At 42.0% G+C, this 21,783-nt stretch overlaps 1 long non-coding RNA gene across 3 annotated transcripts in view; it reads right to left on the bottom strand.

Moving 5' to 3' along the window:
* Window positions 1–21,783, bottom strand: part of LOC136794659 (uncharacterized) — a 64,067-nt gene that overhangs the window by 29,581 nt on the left and 12,703 nt on the right. For 2 of the 3 annotated variants that reach the window (XR_010841727.1, XR_010841729.1), the window contains exon 2: window positions 20,134–20,219. This is a non-coding gene — a long non-coding RNA (uncharacterized lncRNA). Of the gene's footprint in view, window positions 1–13,892; window positions 13,929–20,133; window positions 20,220–21,783 lie in introns of all 3 variants that reach the window. The other variant, XR_010841728.1, reaches the window with a different exon arrangement.

Raw genomic sequence — 21,783 nt, forward strand, 5'->3', positions numbered from 1 at the left:
TAAGATCCCAAGATCCTGAGTTCCACTTCCGTGTTTGGGTGCTAAGAAAAAATTCCAGCTGACCCAAATCAAGTATATTAAGTTCTTCCAGGAGGCATGTTAAGTCTCAGAATCAGAGCAGATGCACACGCCCTGAGGGTTTAGAGCCTGAAGTTTGAGGTGGGACCTGCTAGGACTGAGTTCCCATTCTGTGTTCACAAATGTTCACCTTGGAAGTTGCCCAAGGGTTACTAATCCCTGTCTCTAAGGGCTGTTTCCTCATTGGAGAAACAGAGATCATAACACCTTACTTGTGGAATTTCTATGAGAATTGAAAGTGTTTAAAGCAGTTATTAGCACATCATAAGCCCTCATAAATCATAGATAATGTTATTATTATTACATCGAAGTTAACAGTAGTTGTGTATTGGAGTAATCATTCAGGGGTATTGGATTCCAAATTAAAATCCTATAAAACTGTTAGGTGCTTAGAAACATGAAATTAAAAGAAAAGAAATAACTCTAATTATTATGGGACCCTAACTTTTGAGACTTACCTCATTCGAAGGAAATGTTAAAACTGTATTTACTAGTTATTTACTAGCGCAGTGACTTACTCTCTCCCTTCTCCCTTCCTTCATAAAAGGTCTTTGAGTGAAAAATACATCCTGCGTTCACCTTGCCCCCATTAGCTTAGTTTCCCTTGTGGTTTCAGATCCACCAACAGGTCTCCCCTGTACTGTGTGTAAGGCAGTAGGAACCTAATGCACCACCCCTGTGTCTTCTTGCCATCCTGTAAAATGGGGTTGTCTGAATTTCAGCTCCTGTTGGTTTGTTATAGCCAGTGTTTCTGTGACTACCTGTAACACAGCTCTAGGACTGGAATGTACCATAAAGAGAGGGTGGAGATTTCTCTGCAGGTATAAAAGGTGAAGAAATGGAGGAGGAGAGGGGAATGGGCAGCGGTAAAAAAAAAAAATGAGAGATGAAAAAGAAAATAGAATTTCCCTCTTTGCCAAATCAGAGAGAGATCTGCGTGTGATCTTACAAGTTTTGAAGGGTTTTGTTTGTTAATTTTGGGGAAGAGCAAACAAGGTCACTTGCATAAGAGTTAGGAAGGCAGCTATTAGTGTGTAGACTACAGATTCTGGAAAGGCAAAGACAGAGACCATTTGAGGTGGGAGCATGAGAAAAGAGTACTGGGGGTGAGAAATGCCAAGAGTAAAAGTCACCTTGATTTTCAGTGACCCCAAGTGAAGTGACAGCTCTCACCAGGCAAGAGACATGAGGGATGAAGAAAGGAAGGCGAGTTACTAGCTTCAAAGGGAAGCCTTTAAATTAACGTTACATTTTGCACTTTTGAGATAAAGTCTGTACCACTGGTACTTGTAAGATATATGGATGGGCTAAGAACAGAGCCCTGTTGTGAGAAGTAGCTATTTTCTAGAGCTAGCCGATCTTAGAGAAGTTAGGATAGAAGACACAGAGCTTGCACATCTGTTCAAATCAAGTGTATGTAGGCATATTATATGTGTATACATGCATGTCTTATTTTATCCTTGAAAGATAGTCAAATTATGGTTTAGGGGAATGGAATCCTTCTGGTCATGTAACTGCACTGTCCTCTTCACTCTTATCCCCAAACTGTGAGTGTGAATTTTTCTTGAATAAATAGCAAGTCCCATGTTCCTCGAGTGTGGCAGTGTCCGTGTGAGGAAAGAGAGATTCCAGATCTCCGAAATTGAGATTCCCGGTCCTGACTGCTCATCCTGAAATTCATGACCCCAAAAATGGACCATCGGGCTATGCTGCTGTGCAGACAACATAAACTCTTCATCAACAAAAGTGTATTTCTTCATATAAACGATATCATATGATACTTGTCTTTCTCTGTCTGACTTAGCTCACCTAGTATGATAATCTCTAGGTCCATCCACACAGGGAACTATATTCAATATCCTATAATAAACTATAATGGAAAATAATCCAGAAAAGAATATATATATATGTGTGTATGTGTATAACTGAATCACTTCTCTGTACACCTGAAAACAACACAACATTGTAAATCAACTATATTTCAATAAAATTTTTTTTGAAAAGTGTCTTTCTTGCTCACTCAGGTCCACTGCAGGTCTTTATAAACAACCCCAGCAGCTGTTTTCCATGTGAGCTTCTGGTGTTACCCCTCCACCCCCCACCCAGTCAGGAAAAGAGAGACACAGAATTAACTGCTTTCCCTGGAAGACACAATGACATTTCACTGGCTTAAGCAAGTCACATGACCACACCTCAGCTCAAGGAAGTGAGGACCTAAAATTTCCTGAAGGAGAGAAGAACAACAGTAATCCTACCACAATGTCACTCTGTAATTCTGAAAACAAAAAAGCAAGCAGTACCACTGTCCTACCTAAATGGTCTCATAGTTCAGAGGCATTAGCCATTTTTCATGGTCAGTCCACCCTACCCCTCGGCTTCTGTAACCAGGCCTCTTATTCTGTGACGCACCATGCCTTAATTATCCTGACAACGCTGGCTCTTTCCTTAGGCAATCAAACAATACACCTCAATTAAAGTCCAATTTTACCCTTTTCTGCTAGATTTTTGACATAGCTTAATTAGAAACTTAGAATTTTATAAACATGGAAATTAGTCAAATGGCCCCAGAATTCTAACGCCATGTCCACACACGCAACCTCTCTGTCATTAATTATATGAGGGTTGCCATTGCTTCACTGACTTGCATTTACAAGAGTAATACTTCTGATATTATTCATTTTCTCCTAAGAATTTTACCTAAAATTTTATTAAGTTACAAATGTTGGACAGTGCTTTCTGAGTTATGACTTCAAAGTTCCTATTTTTTTCCACTTTATTATAATTATTTTTTGATCTCATCCACCTCCAAGTCTTTGAAGGGCAATGCAGCACATTAAGAATGTAGTTTACAATGAAGCTCCCAAACAACAGTGATGTTCCATTAAAACATGTTGCCACATGTAAAGCAGCAAAAGAGTGTAAGGTACCTAGGAGAGAATTTAACAAAAGATGTGCAAGTCTTAAAAGGAGGAAATTATACAATGATGCTGAAAGGCATCAAACAAAATCCCAATAAATTAAATATTTTTAACAGCAAAAATCTGGAAGTAACCCAAATATTCAATGCAAAGAGAATGAATGAGATAGATCATACACATGGATAAGCAGACTCAATATCATAAATGTACCAGTTCTCAAATTCATCTATCAATCCAGCACAAATTCATGTATATATGACAAATATGTAAGGTGGTACAGTTCCTTTAGAATATAATGTGTCGTTATCTGGTAAATATGGAGATGCACATGCCTGATGACCCAGCACCTCCACCCCAACGTGGTGCCCAGCTGCACCACAGATCTGGCTGAGAAGCCCATAGATTAATTGTTTTTAATAACAAAAATCTAAAAATGGGGCTTCCCTGGTGGCGCAGTGGTTGAGAATCCGCCTGCCAATGCAGGAGACACGGGTTCGTGCCCTGGTCCGGGAAGATCCCACATGCCGCGGAGCAGCTAAGCCCGTGAGCCATGGCCACTGAGCCTGCGCGTCCGGAGCCTGTGCCCCGCAACGGGAGAGGCCACAACAGTGAGAGGCCCGCATACCGCAAAAAAAAAAAAAAAAAAAAAAAAAAAAAAAAAATCTAAAAATGGTCACTTGGGAATGACTGAATGAACCAATCAATCAACCAATCAATGATAAAGTCATACAATGGAATATCTCTACAATAAAATAACTGAACTCCAGCTATATGTATCCATCTTAATAAACTTTAAAGCTATAACGTTGAGATATATATGTAATATATATGAAATATCTATCTATCTAGAAAGAACATGTACAATGTTATTCCTTTTATATGACATTTCAGAGTAGACAAGACTAATGACATCTTTTTTTTTTCTTTTTTTTGTGGTACGCGGGTCTCTCACTGTTGTGGCCTCTCCCGTTGCGGAGCGCAGGCTCCGGACGCGCAGGCCCAGCGGCCATGGCTCACGGGCGCAGCCGCTCTGCAGCATGTGGGATCTTCCCGGACCGGGGCACGAACCTGCGTCCCCTGCATCAGCAGGCGGACTCTCAACCACTGCGCCCCCAGGGAAGCCCTGTTCTATTAATTTTTAAAAATGCACATTCCCTAGTATGGCACTCGGAAGTCACTCAATAAATATTTGTCGAGCAAGTGAGCAAATGGATGAAAATAAGCAAATTCTTCCATGTTTTAGAGTTATTTGTGTATACATTGTTTGTTTCCACCCAGCCCAGGTCAACCCATAGGTCTGCTATAAAATCCTGCTACCCATGTGCTGAATCTTACCCAGGTCCTGAGTCAATGGAAGCCCGGATAGTTGGGTGGAATGGAAAATTTCCTCTCCACTGATGACTCAGTGTCTAGCTAACATCTGATGTCTTGATCTGCGTCCGGTGTGCCTGGGGTGAACTTAGCTTCAGGACACAGCACCAGACATGCCCATCATTTCCACCTGTAGAACACATTGCCTTTGTGGAGACCCAGGGTTGCCCAGAGATGTGGAAGGGGTAGACTTACGGATTACAGGACCTCTGGGGTCAGGGTGTTGGGCCCCTGACACAACTGGGCATGGTTGTGGGGCACTGTGGGATTCTGGCCTAGCAGAGGATGTGGGCTGGGGGGTTGGGCTTCCATTTTAAGTCAGCCATGATGGACCATGTATATAATAAAATGAAATAGTCCTATGCAGAGAGAAGAGTGAACAAACAGAAGAAGAAGAGTTAAAAATCTGGAGGGAGAAGTTTTATAATGACCTCTTACCTCATGTGAAGCTAGGTGATTCAATAAGCCCTGAAATAACAAAAACATAAACAAATCATAATAAAAAAAGAAAATTAATGCTAGCAGCAATACTCACATAGTGTTCACCCTGTGCCAGCACTTTAAACATAATGCATTAATTCTTGCTTGTGAGTTAGATATCCCCATTCTACAGGCAAGAAAACTGAGGCATAGAAATTTTAGCTAACTTGCTGAAGCCAAGGGTGGAACAATAACTTGAATCCAGGCAGTATGACTCCAGAGGTCATGCTCCTAATCTTGGTATTCTTCTATCTCCCAAAGGGTCTTCAGGTAGGTTTGGTTACTTGCAGACATTCCCTAACTAAACAAGTAAAACGAAATTTTTTGAGAAAGCCATACTGTTGCCCTGCTCTGTAAGTTCCATCCATCATGAGCAGGTGGACAAGCCTCTGCCTGGACCCTGGGTCTGAGACCCCTTCTGGCTGTCTGAGGACTTGAACTTTTAAGACCTACAGCCCAGTTCCCCAGATACTTGACCCCTCTGCCTAATGCCAGTTCACCCCCACCTTCATTGCTCTAGTGTCCACTCTTCTGAGGAAATGACCTTGAAACTCAAAGTTCTGAAGTTTTCCCAAACTCATGTTATTCAGAATACAAGTTCTGAAAGAAATAGAAATAGTAACAGAAATAGACTCACTGACACAGAAGACACATTTATGGTTACCAAAGGGGAAAGGTGGTGGAGGGATAAATTGGAAGTTGGAGATTAACATACAGACTACTTTAAATAAAATAGATAATCAACAAGGGCCTACTAGATAGCACAGGGAACTATAGTCAATATCCTGTAATGGAAAAGAATCTGAAAAACAATAGATTTATATAATTATGTACAACTGAATCATTTTGCTGTACACCTGAAACTAACACAACATTGTCAATCAACTATAATAAAAAATGAAGACAAAAGAACCAAGTTCTGAAAGATGTTAAGTGTTCTGCTGAACAAACAAAAAATGGTTTTTTTTAAAGTGAGCAAAATATCATGCTGATCAACTTGTCTATCTACATGCAGCATCTAGACCAGGGGCTGGCAAACTGCAGCCCCCTAACTTGCTGGTACAGTGACTGCATTTCCACCATTAGGTGCTTACACATGTGGCTTTCTTTCCTAGTGATGCCACGTTAATATGCAATTTTGCCCCCAGAATGCTTCATCATGAGCTAACCTACCCTAGATGCATCGTTCCCTTTATGAAAACCAATACAATAAATGGAAAATACGTGCCCTGCTATCCTTTGAACTAGTGTGCATTACCTTTATTTTATTATCAGAATGATTTTTTTCTGCAACAGTTATTCAGATTCCTTTCTGGTTGCTAGAATTCACTTCATTTAATAGAAATTAAGTGGGCTTCCCTGGTGGCGCAGTGGTTGAGAGTCCGCCTAACAATTCAGGGGACATGGGTTCATGCCCCGGTCCCATGTCGCGGAGCGGCTGGGCCTGTGAGCCATGGCCGCTGAGCCTGCGCGTCCGGAGCCTGTGCTCCGCAACGGGAGAGGCCACAACAGTGAGAGGCCCGTGTACAGAAAAAAAAAAAAAAAAAAAAAAAAAAAAAATTAGGTGAACCTGGCCAAAAACAGAAAGAGAAAAGAAATCATATTTAATACTTCAAGAGGCAGATATTATTACTCATTTTTCAGCAGAGGAATCTAAAGCTCTGAGAGGTTAAGTAAAATGCCTTAACATCATAGAGGCAGAAATGACAGCCAACGCAGCATATTGCACAGAGAGTCCAGGAGTAAAGAAACCTGGTTATGCTTTTTCAACTCATTATTCCCCAAACAGATTTTTGTTTTTTAAGATGATTCCTTATAAGGTCCTAGGAGTTGGTGCCCTGAGAAAATGCACTTGGGAGGATGCTTCTCGATAGCGGGGAGGTCATCAGTGCTCAGAACCAAACCATGCCCATGGCTGTGACCTTGTGACCTTGTGGAGCTCTTGAGGTTCAGTAGGAAGAGCCCAGATGTTGGTATCACCATGTTGGAGATCAGGTATCAGCCCACCACCAGGGAAGTATTTTAAACAACCCAGGGTTGAGCTCCCACCTCTGTAAACCCCATGGGGTTATGGAGACAGTTACATGAGATCATGCATTTCCATCTGAGTTGGATGACATATAATAGGCACTCAGAAAAGGGGACTTGATATTACATTTTGTGGATGCAGGTAGAAAAAGGAGGGAGTAAAAGTGAAACAGAAGCTCTACTGAAAGAAGTGTAAGCCTTCTGTGCCTGATTTCTCCATCTCATCTGCCCTTCCCCACTCGACCTAAGCCCATCACTCCACTTACAGCAGACAAGAGCTGCCATAGGTGGAAATGGGGTACAGGAACAGCAGAACATTATATCAAATAACTCTGCGTTAAAAAGCAAACAAACCCAGAGCATTACATTGTTCCCTTCACCACGTGTCTCCTCGGCCTCTAAGCTGGGATGTTTCACCCTTCCTAATTCTAAGGACGCCCATCTGTTGGGTTGGAGGAGGTGGAGGAGGGGAAGAAGAAATACCACCCTTTCTTTTTGGCAAAGGTCTTATAAGGACCCACCTCCAGCGCCGTCCCCCCACCCCCAGGGAGGGAGCTGCCTGCCAGCTTGGAGGCAGGACCCCAGTCTCCTCCAATCAAAAAGATTTGAAGGCTTTAAAGGACTAGCCTTTTACTGCAGTCCAATTTCTAAGCCTCTTTGACTAGGCTTACAAACCAGATCCCTGCGGGTTTTGCCTTTGTCCCGGAGTCTGCTAGGATTCTGGAAAGACAGCTCTTGTGGGATGGAATAAGCCCTTGATGGGGGACAGGGGTCGGCAAACATTTTCTGTAAAGGGCCAGAGAGTAAATAGTTCAGGCTTTGCGGGCCATATGGTCTCTGTCATTAACTACTCAACTCTGCCCTGTAGCAAGAAAGCAGCCATAGATAGTATGTAAACGTGGTTGTGTTCCAAGAAAACTTCATTCGTGTATGCTGAAATTTGCATTTTATGTAATTTCCTTGTGTTACAAAAGCTGCTCCTGGGACTTCCCTGGTGGCGCAGTGGTTAAGAATCCACCTGCCAGTGCAGGGGACACGGGTTCGATCCCTGGTCCGGGAAGATCCCATATGCCACGGAGCAACTAAGCCCGCGTGCCACAGCTACTGAAGCCTGTGTGCCTAGAGCCTGTGCTCCGCAACAAGAGAAGCTCGCCGCAACTAGAGAAAGCCCGCGTGCAGCGACGAAGACCCAATGCAGCCAAAAATAAATAAATAAATTCTTTTTTTAAAAAAAAGCAGCTTCTTTTTTTCCTAACCACTGAAAACTGTAAAATTCATTCATATCTTGTATACAAAATCTTGTTAGGATTTGTTCCATGGCTGACAATTGCTGAGCCCTGATCTAGGAGATCCCCGGATGAGGGACTTCAGACAGGCCTTACCTTCTGAGAATGTAAGTCAGAGAACCTACCAACCAGCAATGGGATAAAATGAGATAATGTCTGTGACATTGCCCTGATAACTATAAGGTGTTTTTATAAATTAACATTAATATTACTGAGGTAAGTCTTCAAGCAGAAGAGTTGGTTCCAAAGTACAAAGATGTGTAAATTTTCCAGGGATCCTTTTTAAAAGGAGAATTTCAACCTCTGTGAGAAAAATATAGTTCAAATGGTCTTTTCCAAGTGTTTTGTATTTAGTAGGGAATGAAAAACCACAACCAAAATGTGACTTGTGGTTTTGGATGTTGGAGGGTTTTTGCCACCACTTATATTATTTTAAAAGTCATAAAAATCAACCACAAGATATCTAATTTCTCAAATTATTATTTATTACCATTTAATTAATCATGCTGTTGGTTGAAGCTTTTCTTCCACAAAATGTCCCCCTTTTCTGTGGTTTTTCCTTTACACTAACAACACCTGAAACAGAGCATTAGCCCCTGATGTCAGGGAAAACAGAAGCAAATGCAGCACTTTGAGGACATGAATTATCTCCCAGCCTCACTCAGGCTGACAGATGTCCTGGGGACCCCAGGGTAGGAGAAACTCAATAGAAAAGGGGGTCTCAAGTGGGACCCTTCATGCCTTGTATTCCCCAGAACTTTCTTCCTGGGGGGTGGGAGAGTCACACGCACACTGGCTGCAAGGGAAATCTGCAGGGCCGGAGAACAGACGCACGAGTCTCTTTCCAAAGGCAGGTTTCCAGTGAGCACTCAGGGCCCCTTGGCTTCACAAGGACATTAACAACCCTGATAAAATGGAGGCCAAGTGTGGGCAGTACGTGTTGCCAGGCAGAGAAACCAGGAAGCCCGGAAGGAGGGAAGGCGAGGCTAAGCAAATGTGGGTGCACTTTGTCTTATTTTATTTTTTAAATAAAAAAATATATATAGTTTTTTTTTTTTACTTTCTACTTTTTACTTTTTTTTTTTTTTTTTTTTTTTCGGTATGCGGGCCTCTCACTGCTGTGGCCTCTCCCGTTGCGGAGCGCAGGCTCCTGACGCGCAGGCTCAGCGGCCATGGCTCACGGACCCAGCCGCTCCGCGGCATGTGGGATCTTCCCGGGCCGGGGCACGAACCCGTGTCCCCTGCATCGGCAGCCGGACTCTCAACCACTGCGCCACCAGGGAAGCCCTACTTTTTATTTTAGTCATTAATTTCAATTTCATTGTATAAAATGAGAAATGTAGAAGTTGACATCAAGGATGACTGGGGAGAAGATCTAATCTAGAGGAACTACCTGGCTTTCATCATGAATTCAACAACTCAAAATCAACCATAGATGCAAGAGAAAAGGTGGAGGGGCAGGGCAAGGAGGAAGAATGAGGAAAGAAGAGGGGAGAGGAAGGAAGTAGAGAAGGAGATGGAGGGAAAGAGAAAATCACTGAAAGAGAGCAGACCTCCTTCTGCCCTGCCATTTTGCCCATTAAGAGAGCTCTGGGGTGAGGGATGTGTCTTCTGCACCCTCCGTGAGGCTTGCTCCTTCCCTAAGTGTGGGCATCTCCCATCTAGCATTTACAGATGCACATTTTCCATTTCACAGATGCAAGTCAACTTAGCCATGAAAGGACTAAAATAGGCAAGATAGAGGCCCCATTTCCCCCTTGCCCTCTACACTTATCCTCCATTTTTCCTTTCCTTCATTTTCTTCCATGTCCCCTCCCCACGAACCTTGACTAGCTGAGAAACTCGAGGTTTGCACAGTTTTCACAAATTATTGGAATTGCACCAATGACCCCAAGCAAGAGGCGCAAAAACAAGAATCAACTAATCACCAACCACAAGGGTTCGCTAAAAACGAAAATTGCCACTCGAGCCAAAAAGTGCAAGGACCACAAAGACCGCAAAGGACTCTGAAAACCGTGGCCCTGCTTAACTAGGGGGTCTGTAGATTATCCTCAGTGTGCATCAGTTGAACAGAGTCTTGAACCTCCATTTGAGTTCCTCCTATCATTCTCTTGTGACTATACTCAACAAAAGACCAATCTTGACCAAACCTAGGTTGTTGGGTGCTGATATGTTGCCCTCCTGAAGGATTTTAAAAAGCTCCCCCTTTGCACTTAGATTTTCGTGCCCGTGGCTGTTTTGAGGGTGGCTTTCCCGCACAGGACCTGGAAAGATCCCACGTGAGCCCCCCCACACCTTTTACTTCTGAGCTTACAAAGTGAAAGGTAGGATGACTGTATATCCACATCTACATTCTTGGTAGGAGCAACCCTTCTGGTTGCTATAACTGCTCAATTCCAAATACATTTTCACGGATCAACAGGAGAACGGACTGCAATTTCCCAGACAAATGTTCCTCCCAGGCAGTGATGCCACTACGAAGAATGGGCAAAATGGTGTAGGTATGCAATTCAAGGAGATGAATGAATCAGGCTAGGCTAGGTGTATGCTGCTGTAAGAAACAACCCTCAAATTGCAGTGACTTCATATATAGTGTTTCTTCCTCATTCATGTGAAGTCCACTGTAGATCTGCTGACTCTCAAGGATAATCACCTTGATTGGAGACAGAGTGATCAGTCTTCTTTAATTCCGTATCGCTTGACTCAGCTCCTGGCTCCGTGATCCCCTCACAAGGGGAAGAGATGGCTGAGAAGTCACATGGTACCTTCATGACCTCACCTTGGCGCTTGCACTCACACTCCACTGGCCAGAACAGAACACGTGGCCCCACCTAGCTGCATGTGGGCTGCGTCCTGAGAATTCTTGGATCATAGGCTCAAGTCCACCCTTCTATACAATCAAATTTTTCCTTTTGGGATCAAATTCTGTGCCTGACACAAAGCCTCCAAAACTTCTTCCGGGATTTCCCCTCGAACACATAGAAGTAAATAAGCCAAATGTTGCTAAATTTCAATAACCTTTACCTTCACTTTACATTGATATTTCTCCTTCAATATAATGGCGCCCATTGTTTTAGAGATCAGAAGTGGGTCCTGCCCAGTATGACTATTGCTCAAGACTTAACCCCAGTTGGTTAAATGCTCACCTTGTTCTTGGCTCACCTCAGTTTTTTAGTTGTAAAAATACAAAACATTCTACAGTCTTTTTTTCTTGTTTTGTTTGTTTCTCCACAAGGGCATGTTGATGTATCCTTTCCCCTAAATTTGCAAACTTAACTCCTTTTATTTCTACTCACCAAAACTGATGTTTTTTTTCTCCCCCTATTAACTCCTTCCCCATCCCTTCCTGAAATTCTTTGTCTGCCCACTCCACAGGGGATCACTTAGGCTGTTGTCACTTCACCAATTTGGACCTCAGTTTCTTCATCTGTAAAATGAGAGGTTAGAATGAGCTGTGCCTTCCAGTTTCGATGGTCTAATAATGCGTACAGAACCTTTTCTGTTGTTGTCTCTTGGCATCCGCCTCAAGATTTTACCCTTTTAAATCATGGGGTGTGTTCATGAGGCAATTAAAACCTGACATGTTTTAAAACAGAAAATAAATAAGCCTTATGAATTAAACCTTGGATCTGAAATCTCTCCTTTACTTTAGAAATTTCACGTTTCTTTAATATTCTCAAACAGTTCTTCATAAATTGGATCATTTGGAATCATTCTTTAGTTTACACAACTCATTATAGAGTTTACTTGAATTTAAGCACTGCTGTGAATCATAAAGAGTGAAAATATAAAATTCTTCAGAAAAGAATAATGGAATTGATTCTTAGGTATTTTCCTTCCATGGTGTTCCCAAAGACTCAGTTACTTGAAACCAGAACTAAATAGAATTATTGAGTTAATTTTGAAGTTAATGGCTACCTACGTTAATGAGATGCTTATATAGAAACTTAATCCTTCACTTGTAAATAGGTGATTTTCTTGTTTGTTTTAATTGCATAAAACTATCACAATAATATAAGTGAACTTTTTCAGAAAATGGGATCAATCCTAACTCTGTCTCCTTAAGAGAATTTTTGTGTTTGCCATTTCTTTTCAAGATTAAACATTGAAGGAAAACATAGATTTTTCCTCAGTTGCTATGGTTATTTATTAAGCAGTATCAACTTTTAAAACCATTTAGCCATATGTAATGTTTAGGTCATGGCAATGAATGCAGTGACTTTCCTGCCAACGCTGAGAACATATCCATGGACTCTTATTAGCAAATGGTTGCTGGTCCAATTATGCCCCTATCCAGGAGCACACAAGAATTCTTTGTGAGCTTTAGTTACAATGAAGACCATTAGCAATGAATTCTACAGTGGTCTGGGCTTTTCAAAGATGGTGTAAGGAGAGAGGATGGCAGGTAGACTTGAAAAGTATAGATACATGGAACACGTTTTGCCCAACTGCTTTCCTCTCTTAACTTTGTTGTTTTTCTGTTCTTGCTGCTAATGCTGAAATGTAGAGAAAGTACCTCAGCTGCTGGAGAGAGCTTTCTGTTACCCATTCCATATTATCTGCATCATTGAATACCAATTAGTGCATGATTTCCACTTTGATGCTGACTAAAGTTTTGGAGTATTTTAAAACTGAATTCTGGGATTTCAGCTGTGGGAGTTTACTCTAACCCTGTGCTTTCACTGTAGAATACCCCTCTGGCTCTAGGAGACAGATCTGTGGGGGGTAAGAGCCCTGAACTTGGAGTCTTAGCCCAGGAATTGGCTTCTGACTGCCATTTCCCAGTTTGTGACCTGGGATGAATCATTTATCATTACGATTTTATGAGAAAATGGATGGGTGGAAATGCTACTGTCACTTGCAAAAGGCATCTGTAAACAATAAAAATGTTATGATTTATGATAACACTATTATAATCCAGGCAGCCTAGTGTTGGCACAGAGACAGATAAATATATCAATGGAACAGAGAAGAGGATCCAAAGATAGGCCCATACAAACGTGCCAAGGCAGTTCAATGTTGAGAAGACTGTGCTTTGTGTTTTTAGCAAATGGCAATAGAACTACTGGACATTCAAGTGCAAAAAAAAACACCTCAACCATACTTTGCATCATATATAAATATTAACTCAAAATTGATCACAGACCTACATGTAAAACCTAATGCTATAAGACTTATAGAAGTAAATGTAGAGAAATATTCTTGCAAACTTACTGCAGAGAAGGAAAAATAGACATAAATGAATAAGTATAGTAGAACTTTATCAAATATAAAAATCTCTATTCTTAAAAGGCCCTGTTAAGAAAATAAAAAGGCAAGCCACAAGGTGAAAGAAAATATTCACAACACATTTATCTGATAAAGGACTTGAATTCAGAATGTATAAGCTTTGCTTATGACTCAAAAATAAGACGACAATCCCATATTTTTAAAAAGTAGGTTCAAATAATTGGGACACACAAATCACAAAAGAAAATATACGAATGGTCAATAAGCACATGAAAATGTGTACAGCATCATTAGTTTTTAGGGAAATGCAAATTTTAAAACCACAACGAGTTAATTGCTATATATCACTAAGAATGGTTAAAATTAAAATACTACATGTTGGCAAGGATATGGAGAATATAAAACCCTCATACACCGCTGGTGGGAATATAAAATGGGACACTTTGGAAAACAGTGTGGCAGTTTCCTATAAAGAAAAAGTGTATGTTAAACATATACTTACCATATGTTCCAGAAATCCCACTCCTAGATATTTATCCTAGAGAAATGAAAACTTATGCCCATACAAAGACTTGTCCTGAAAGTTCATTGCAGCTTTATTCAGAATAGCCAGAAACTGAAAACAACCCAAATGTTCATCAACAGGTAAATGTATAAACAAATGATGGTATATCCATACATTGGAATACTATTCAGCAATAAAAAGATATGAACCACTTACACAGAACAATGTGGATGAATTTCACAAACATTATGCTGAGCAAAAGGAGACAGATACAGTATATATATATATATATATATATATATATATATATATATATATATATGCAGTATGATTGCATTTATATAAAATTCTAGAAAATACTAAACTCATTTATAGTGACAGAAAACAGTGGTTGCCTGGGAACTGACTACAAAGTAGCATAAGGGAACTTTCTGGAGTGATGGAAATATTCCACATCTTGAGTATGGTGGTGGTTACACATTTATAAAAACTCATTAAACTTATAATAAATAAGATTGATTTTACAAATAGCTTAAAATGCTATACAAATGTAAATTGCCAGGAGAAGAGGTGTAATGTAAATAATTGCATATGTGTGATATTTGAATTTATATGTTATACCCATAAAAAATGTAGGTGCTGGAATTCAGATCCCAGTTTTGCCTCTGATCATTCCCAGCCATATGACCTTGGGCAAGTTATTCAATCTCCCAGAGACTCAATTTTCAAATCTGTAAAATGGAGACTATCATAGTATCTATATCACAGAGCTTTTAAGAACTATTAGATGTCAAGTGTTAGAACAGTGTTTGTAAATATCAGGTATGATAATTATTAATGGACTCTAAATTAGTCTTTTCTTTCCTTCTTCTGTTAACTAGGTTATATCCAATCTCCAGTGAGTAGGAACAATGGGGAAGAACCTCACAAACTGTCTCCACTGTCTTTATCCCCTTTCTTACCCTTAATCCACTAAGACTTCCCCTTTCCCAGGAGCTTGAAGAACCAAGATTTAAGGCAGATCCTTTCCAGATCAGCATTCAAACCAAATCAGGAATCCTCTAATAGTTTTCAAGTGCAGATGAGGGACTTTCTTATTTCCCACCAGAAACTGCACTTACAATGTGACAGCATTAATAGCTCTGTTTGTCACACGAATTTTTCAATTTTTCTTTTCCTTAAGCTACTGAATAAAAACCAGACAGCCCCTCATTGGCACCTCATTGCTCTCGGCACAGTCTGTCTTCTCACACCCCTGGTGGCAATTCTTTATCGCCAGTGGGGAGGAGGAGTGAGGGACAAGCCTGGAGGTTTTCTTGCTCCTTCAAAATAATTTTCAACCTCATTAAGTGGAGCTCTTTCCAGCACATTGTGCCACCTAAGAAACCAGGAAAATAGGCGGGTGTCTCTACTCTCAGCCCATCCTTCCTGTCCTCCTAAGCTAAACTTTAACTCTGACAAGGACCCTTCAGCCAGGCCCAGCCCTTGATCTGTTCCTGGCAGGGGTGCTTTGGGTCAAGGGGTTGAGCCTGAGCCAGGCCCGCAATCTCTCTCTCCTGGCACCTGCTTTTTGGGGATCATTTCACCTGGCACTCCAGTGCCTTGCTGGGGTGAGAGTCCTGTCCCAAGCACCAGCTGGTTGGGCATGGTCCTGGCACCCTGCAGTCTCCTCCTCCTGAGGGTTGGATTCTGTTTCCTGTATCCCTGTCCATTGACAACGAGTATTAGACTCTATGATCTCACGAAAGACACAGGTCTTAGGGTTACTCAGCCCTAATTCTGAGTCTGATCATGCCTCTTTTTAGCAGTGTGGTTTGGATGAGTTTTTAGCTTCTCTGAACCTCGGTATACCCTTCTATAAAATGATATAATAATGTGCACCTTTGAGGTTGTTGTGAGGAATGAATTATATCGTGTGTACTCTTTTTTTTTTTTTTTTTTTTTTTTTTTGTGGTACGCGGGCCTCTCACTGTTGTGGCCTCTCCCGTTGCGGAGCACAGGCTCCGCACGCGCAGGCTCAGTGGCCATGGCTCACGGGCCCAGCTGCTCCGCGGCACGTGGGATCTTCCCGGATCGGGGCACGAACCCGCGTCCCCTGCATCGACAGGCGGATTCTCAACCACTGCGCCACCAGGGAAGCCCTCAAGTGTGTACTCTTAACACCATGTCTGACCCACACAAGTAGGCCTTCAATGAAGGGGGGATATTAATACCATATTTTGTCCATGTGAAATGAACGTCTCCTTTCACATTTTAATATCTCTGAAATCAGAATGTGTGTTGCAACAGACAGCATCTCCATCACCGCAGGCAGGAGACTGGTGCGACATGGCTGCTGTTGCCTGCCCGCATATCGTTGTTCCTGGAAACTTGGTTATTCCTGATGGAGGGACAAGACCATAGTCTGAATGCCTCCCATTGACACCTCTGGGGGTATGAGGAAAGCAAGCATCAAATCTTGCTGAGGGGTGTCAAAGACTAGAAAGAAAGTCCTGAAGACAATAGCGGAGCCATCTTTATGAAGCGCTGCATCACCAGCGCTCTCCTCTTGATGGCCCAGAGGATGATCCTGTGTGCAGAAAAGCATGTACATTGACAGATTTGAGCTGAGAAAACTGTTCAGATGAGCACATGCTATATGAGAAGAAGGTTTAAGAAGTCAAATAATTTGTTTCTATTCCTCTTCTTAGGTGAGTACAAGAATGATATAAGATGGTAATCTCTGAATCCAAAAGAGCTCTTTCAATAAGTATTAAATAAGTCCAAGTGATCTGAAAGTGTGGTGGTACATTTGAATAGGGACCATATTTTCTTTCTTTCTTAATGGCATATAAACTATGGTGCATCTTACCACTGACAAAATAAAATGGCACAAACAAGATGGCCCAGAACATGATTATTTTCTCCCTCTTGACTTGGGAAATTCCATTTTTCCAGGAATTCTTTTGTGATTGAGTCCCTGGGGATGGCAACAAATTTCTTATCATTGCTCTTGCGTTCTGGCCCCTGGAGGACTTGGGTAGGAGCAATGCTACTTCCTCAGCCCCCAGCTCTGCTCACTCTTGGCATGGTACTCTTTCCTTCAGGCATCCCTCTGAGGTCCCACATGGGCAAATCATGGGCATGTTAATTTTTTCATGTCTATGACTGAACCTGTCCTAGTTATGACACCTACAGCATGAAGATTTAAGCTAGTCATTTGCTCTTCCTGATGAGAAAGATAGAACTAATTTTTTTTTCCTGGTGATCCAGTGGTTAAGAATCCATCTTGCAATGCAAGGGATACCAGTTCGATCCCTGGTCAGGGAACTAAGATCCCACATGCCGTGGGGCAACTAAGCCTGTGTGCCACAACTAGAGAGAAGCCCTCGCACTGCAACGAAGAGCCTGCGTGCCTCAACAAAAGATCCTGTGTGTCACACCTAAGACGCGATGCAGCCAAAAAATAAATAAATAAATATTAAAAAGAAAAGAAGCCTATGATCAGTTATTTTTTAAAAAGACAACCAGGGATTCCCTGGTGGCGCACTGGTTGAGAGTCCGCCTGCCGATGCAAGGGACACGGGTTCGTGCCCCGGTCCGGGAAGATCCCACATGCCACGGAGCGGCTAGGCCCATGAGCCATGGCTGCTGAGCCTGCGCGTCCGGAGCCTGTGCTCTGCAACGGGAGAGGCCACAACAGTGAGAGGCCCGCGTACTGAAAAAAAAAAAAAAAAAAAAAAAAAAAAAAAGACAACCAATAGTGTTACACCTTAGTACATATCGTCTCTAGACAGTGGTTTTAACTCTGCATATTAGAATCACAAGACGATTTTTTTTTGGTTTTTTTAATGCGGATACCTGGGCTCTCTCCTGGATCAATTAAATCAGGGAATCTCCTAGAAATGGGGGCTTCATGGATTCTGCAACACCCCAGGTAATTTGGATTGAAGTGAGAGTTACAAAATATTGGCCATGCCGTGTGGCATGCAGGATCTTAGTTCCCCGACAGAGATCGAACCCGTGCCCCCAGCAATGGAAGCGCAGTGTCCTAACCACTAGACTGCCAGGGAATTCCCCATAAAACACTAATTTAGACTTTCAGTAATGCTGACTTAAAGTGGGCTAGAATCGTGCCCTCTTCCTGTCTCCTATGCTAAGGCCCAATTTCAGGATGTCTTAGGAAGCACACGAGGGGATTTGTGGCTGGCCTACAACAAGACACATGACATTTTAATTATTTTCATTCCTGTTTAATTGTTTAACAAAGGTACTGGAAGAGTGCAGAGACACTTTCCATCTCTCAGGTTAAAGCCATAGAATTTGAACAGCTACCAGTAACCTCAAATCTCACAGTTAAGCTCTGACACCTCCTTTTATATTGAAACTAAGTGAATTTTCTGGGATTTTTTTATTCTGGTAAAATATATACAATATGGAATTTATCATTTAGACCATTTTTAAGCATACAGTGGCATTAAGGACATTCATTCACGTTGTTGCGCAACCGTGACTGCCATCCATCTCAAGAACTTTTTCATCTTCCCCAACTGAAACTCCATACCCGTTAAGCACTAACTCTCCATTTTTCTCTCCTCCCAGCCCCTGACAATGACCAGCCTACATTCTGTCTCTATGATTTTGACTACTCTAAGAGAGAAGGGGAGGTATCAAGAAAAAGATGGGTTAACAAGAAAACCTACATTACTTAGTTGAATTTCCTTTGTTGATGATTAAAACTTGGTTTGAGGTGATGGACTCCACTTTTACGCTTTCTTTGCCAGCTGTAAACATAAATTGACCTAGACAATCTTTAACCAAACCAAGGTAGGAAATGTGGGGAGAAATGTTGGGAAGGAGAGTTTAAAGAAAATGGGTTCAGGATGTTGTACATGATGTAAACAAGTGTGATGGATTAGATTATTTCCTGAGGTACAACACTGAGAGCATGATTTTATGAGAGATGGTTGAGAGGGTAGGGAAATCGAAAGTAGAAAAGTAGTTGCAATGTGACTTTGACCCTAAACCATAGGAAACTTCACTTGGTCTAAAAGTTCCTATGAAATGAAGGGGCACTTAGAGAATATCTTGTACTTTGGTTGTTATTGTGTGCAGAGATACACAAAGAAACCCCTCAAACTGATCCTACTGTGTAAACCTCCCTGCTTTGCTCTAGCATATGGTGTTGTCCCCCTTCTTTTCTTTCCCAACTCCCTTTACCATAGCCCTTAGCGAGTGCGCTCCATCAGACAGTGGACTCCAGCATGGGGAGAGAGTGCTTTGTGATTGGATACTGGGCAATTATACATGGAAGCTATAGACAATCAGACCCACATGGGACAAGAAATGTAAGCCCCGAAGTTCTTGCCTTGGTTGTTAACCTGATTTTCTATTTTGTGCCACAAACACTGTGTGTTTTGGTCACTGTTTGTTGAATAAATAAGCAACTATAGGACATGAGTTTGAAGTTTGCAGTGGAAAAAAAAAAGCTGCCAATATAAGTGAATACAAAGACCCTTTTAAAAACTGAAAAATCAGTTTTAGAGGCAAATAAGTAAGAAGTGTGTGTGTGTGTGTGTGTGTGTGTGTGTGTGTGTGTTGACGAGAACAAATATTGAAAATATGAAAGACTTCCAGTTGATGGTAGCCAGCCTCCAAGATGGGAGGAGCCTCCAGCCTTCCTGACTCTTGACATTCATACCCCGTGGAGCCCCTTCCACATCAGGGCTGATGTGTGCAGTCAGTGGAATGCAGCGAAAGGGATGGGAGGCCACTTCTGAGAGTTGGTTACAAAAGAGTGCGGCTTCCACTTGGGATCTCTCCCTTGGTACACTGACTTTAAGGAAAACCAGATGCCACATTTTGAAGACACTCAGGCAACTTATGAAGAGACCCATGTGGTAAGGAACTGACATCTCTGGCCAACAGCTGGAGGGACAGAGCCCTGCCAACAACCGCAAGAGTGGGCTTGGAAGCATCTCAGCTCCTAGCTGAGTAACCTATAGCCTCCCTAAGCCAGAGCCATCCAGTGATGCTGCCCTCAGCAACTGTGACATTATACACATTTCTTGTTTAAGCTGCTGAGTTTGGGGTAGTTTGTTACACAGCAATAGATAACTAGCACACTGTTTTGAAAAATTATTTCCTCACCTAATTCTAGAAGTTAGGTGCTGGCTTTGCTAGAGAGAAGATGTATAGAATGCAAAGAAAAGTGACTAAAACACCAAGATGGAAAATGTATGTGATTTAGCCATCATACCTTGCCATCCTCTCTGGACGCTCTCTGTGTGTCCCGAAAGAGGCAGCCATTCTTCAGAAGAAGTTTCATTTCCACCAGGAGTCTGTCTAAGGAAAAATAAAGAAATAAAATAAGAAACTATTTGCAGAATTTTCTAAAAGGACAAAGTGGTGAAATGTTCAAGCTGAATACGAGCTACAAATATTCATGCAAGTAACTACAACCACACACCTATATTCAAGATGAAAATCCCAAACCTCCCACTCCATCCCTCCACCAACCCCCTCCCCCTTGGCAATCACCAGCCTGTTCTCTATGTCAGTGATTCTGTTTTAGCAGATGTAAGTTTTCATATTATATATAGAATGGATAAACAACAAGGTCCTACTGTATAGCATAGAGAACAATATTCAGTATCCTATGGTGAACCAAAATGGAAAAGAATATAAAAACTGAACATATAACACAACATTGTAAGTCACCTATACTTCAAGTAAAAAAGAAAAAAATAATAATTTAAAGCAGAAAACACACACGCGCACACACACACAAAGATGAAAATCCCCGAGGGTGATGTTTGCAGAGAAATTTAGATGAGAATCTAAGAGATACTTTACGTCAGAGAACTGCTTTCCAGTAGTCACTTAAAAAAATAAAAATAAAAACAAGCTGCATGTGTAATTGCATTTAAAGTTTTCTCAACAACTAGGGGAAACAACGATGACAGCTGCTCTGAGGGTCCAGCAGTGTGCCAAGGACTTTCCAGGTGTAACATGGGGCTCACAGACTTTGGTTCAGTTCAACCATGGCTTCATCCAGTGTGAGTGTCTCCATTTAGACACCACCTCCTGGTAGGAAGACAGCAGAGCAAAATCTGCAAGCCTGGCTGGGTATCTTTGTCCACTGGTGAGTCAGTTCAGGTGGCATAGGTTTGCCAGCAGCGAAGATGAAATCATCACTTGGGGAATGTTCTGGAGGAAGGGATGCATGGAGGCTCAGGGGTCTGGTGGTAAGAATGCCCATCAAGGCCCTCCCTGTGATCCTTCTCTTGATGCCCTCGCCCAGCACCCACACTCCCCCATTGACAACTCCCCAGGATGCCATCCTAAGCATCAGAACCCCATCATCCTTTTCCCCACTATCCCACTCCATCCCCCATCCCCTAAGGTTCCCATCCCTGCACTCTCTTGATCCTCAATCCCAGGTCTGGGTTCACTATTCACAATAGATCTTATAACTTGTTAAAGCCAAATCCCAAGTCATTAGCTGCAGAAAAACTGGTTCACTGTTTCTCAAGAGAAATGGGAGAGGTGATGACCCACTTCTTCTGAAGCAGCCAAGAAAGGGAAGATGCAAACCCCACCCCCCAATACTTGACACTGTTAACACTAAACTTTTACATCCTTCTACTGATACATTATCTCATTTTATCTTTCAAAACAGCCCAAGGAGGCAGATACTATGCTTTATTTTTTTTCACGTGGTAAATGCAAGGCTGAGAGAAGGGGAGTGACTTGCCCAATGTGACACAGCCAATCGGCCGGCGGCCAGGATTGAAAGCTGAGGCTGTCGGTCTCGAAAGGCTGAGCAGACTCTTCACTCCTAGTCTATCTGCCCCCATCTTATTCTCATCCAAGTTCTTGCATGATAAAGTCGTTTTAAACACTGTTA

This window comes from Kogia breviceps, chromosome 8 (assembly GCF_026419965.1).
Source record: "Kogia breviceps isolate mKogBre1 chromosome 8, mKogBre1 haplotype 1, whole genome shotgun sequence".
Lineage (NCBI taxonomy): Eukaryota > Metazoa > Chordata > Mammalia > Artiodactyla > Physeteridae > Kogia > Kogia breviceps.